This window comes from Mya arenaria, chromosome 16, assembly GCF_026914265.1.
Source record: "Mya arenaria isolate MELC-2E11 chromosome 16, ASM2691426v1".
Classification (NCBI taxonomy): Eukaryota; Metazoa; Mollusca; class Bivalvia; order Myida; family Myidae; genus Mya; species Mya arenaria.
Genome location: NC_069137.1, coordinates 41,332,954 through 41,335,694, shown reverse-complemented (window position 1 = coordinate 41,335,694; position 2,741 = coordinate 41,332,954). Strand labels below are relative to the sequence as shown.

Here is a 2,741-nt window from a genome sequence, read left to right as displayed (position 1 = left end):
ATGCAGTATCATTTGCTTAAGCTGTCAATTTCCATATTATAACCATTGAGGTAAAGTCCAGATGTGTATCCACTCAATAAGTGAAAGAAAATGATTTAAATAGTTTTGACTCGGTTGGTTTTTGTCATAATAAACATAATTGTCGATTTAAAATTTTGAAACTTAATATAAAACCACAACCGCTGGTACTGTTTTTTTCCTGTTTAGGTATTAACGTACAGACTGTTTTAACTCGTGTTAATTTTTATCTTTTTTTATTTAATGTAATGACACAACACAATGATGCCGATTGAAGAACATGATTTTCGTAAATTACTAAACGCGTGTATGTTTTGAATTTTTAAGAAAAAGGCCACTTATCTGGCAAAAGTTAGTACAAGAATCGGTACTTTTCTTTAGACGGAGCAATTTTGTTTGGAACAGAATATTTTTTTCAATTTATATTTGGATGAAACTAAATTATGCCACCACACCCTATGGTTTATGTTGAATGTAAATTAAAAGTATCCTAACAACTTATTTTTTTTATAAACAGCTTCAAAGGCTAGCATTGGCGATGACTTGCTCACTGCCACTACTGTCAAGATTTATGGCGGGGTATTAGTGGCGATAATAGCGAGTGTGTTAGTGGTTGTGATGTTAATAAAGAGGTAATTGTCGTTCCTTAATCAGGTGTATTGTATACGCTGTATAATTCTTATTTCAAACCTTTCATGTTTCCAGGCGAAGTTGTCAATAGTTTTGATAAATAAAGACAAATAGAGGCGTGAACGATAAATATGATCTGACATTTAACTGTCGACCTTATTATATAAAACATTGGTTTTAGATATAGAAACTTATGTTTGTGTTGCATGTGACCTAGATGTAACAGAAGAAGGCAAACGACGCAATAACAATAAAAACCAGCAATCGAAAAACTGGAGACACAGGTAGAATTTCTTTAAATTATCAGATCAGAATTAACGGAAAGAAAAGGTGTGAGCCTTCTCGATTTATAACGGTTTGCAAAGCTTATGTCTTCCTTATAATAAAGGTACATCTTCTAGCACATGTTGTATATGAAAATATACTACGAGCATGTGCCATTTGCGGAGTTCTTACAATTATCAATATTTCAAGACTATCACATTTACACATTTTTCTAAACAAATGTTTCACGTTCTGGTTAATTTGGACACCAATTTAAATTATTTTTACAGCATTGCCACAAAGAGTCACTGTATTGATTATTAAAAAGTGTTAATTACTATATCGTTTTGTTGTAATTTTAGATTTCAAACTCATGCACGAGTATTTAGACAAAAAACACGTGGATAACAACAGATACCCGAAAATGGAATGCCACTTGCTTCGATTTTTATGGTTGGAATGCGTTCTATCGGAGATGTAAATACGGTTTATTACAAAAATCCAAATAAAGTTAAAATACTTTGTAAGGAGAAAATGTAATAACCAATTGTGTATTCGTGACTATATAAAAACAGGACACTGTAAGATAGTACTCGACTAATTCTTGTAGATCCTTTAGGTAGTGAAAATCAAAATATGTTAACCAAATATTAACAAATATATATGTACGAACAGGAAGCATTGGGTTATATGTTTTAGATACTTTGTGTATAACTATCGAATAACCTAGAACCCTGGAAATGTATTCAAATACTCGTTCATCTTGCTCGTTTATCCAATACCGAGATATACACCTATAATATATATAATATGTGGAAACAAAATCTCGTTGATGATATAATTCTCTTCTTAGGCGAATTCCGCATTCTGCATATTAAATATAAATATAAGTTTATACCTAAATAGCGGAATTAATTGGTAAAAAGGTTATCAGAAAGGTTAGCATTGGTAAGATAAAGCTTTCTATTCTTCGGGTGAATACAATCGATTCATCGCTTTTTATTTGAAAGATCTTAATCTCACCAACAGTACTTCGACGCTTTCAGCGCTATGATTTGTACTCCTGTAATTGGGGAAACTATGTTAACATCTAAAGACAGTAATCAGTGGTTGAATATTAACCTTTTGTTCTCCATTCGTGTATCAATATTGTTGATACAACGTTTACAAAATGATGTGCGAATTTAGGCTTTTGAATGCATATTTATATGGCTTTCAATTGATCGTTGTAGAAGCTCGTGATGGCTGATCTGACTGACCGTCTTCGAGTCAGTTTTGTAGAAACCTTCGCTGTCTATCTGTATGCTTGTTTGTGCTGTTCTAAACCATAGTTGTTTAGAAGTTGTAGGGGTATCTGTGGCTGTATCATATTTTCGTTGTTAAACTCCTAAATAAGCTACAGGATTCTCCCCTTGTATCTTACATTGGAACCACGAACACTGGTACACGACCTTGCTGACGACGTCTCTGATATCATCAAACAAAGCTTCGCTACAAGCCCATAAAACGTTTGTGGTTCCAACGTAAGATACATGGGGAGAATCCTATAGCTTGTTTAGGAGTTTAACAAAGAAAAGTTGATACAGCCACAGATACCCCTCCCCGAACGGACACTTTTGCGGACCGGAAATGAAGTCGACTTTATTCCGTTTACTAATACTAAACCCTTTAAGTCTGTATAACAGTTGATCAGTGCTCTCAACATTCTGCCACCAATTCCATATTCATTAAATTCAGCGAATAGGGCTGGATCCAATACATTGTAAAAGGCACAGAAAGGGTCTAGTGTTGCTACGTACGACGGTAAGCCGTACTCTAGATTCGTGAAT

The 2,741-nt window shown here is 33.9% G+C and overlaps 1 long non-coding RNA gene across 1 annotated transcript; it reads left to right on the top strand.

Annotated features, from left to right (window-relative positions):
* The first annotated feature begins 538 nt into the window (after positions 1-538).
* LOC128221871 (uncharacterized) lies at positions 539-1,523 on the top strand. The gene is made up of 3 exons (XR_008259010.1): positions 539-650; positions 866-932; positions 1,275-1,523. It is a non-coding gene; the product is annotated as an uncharacterized LOC128221871 (long non-coding RNA).
* Positions 1,524-2,741: the final 1,218 nt, after the last annotated feature.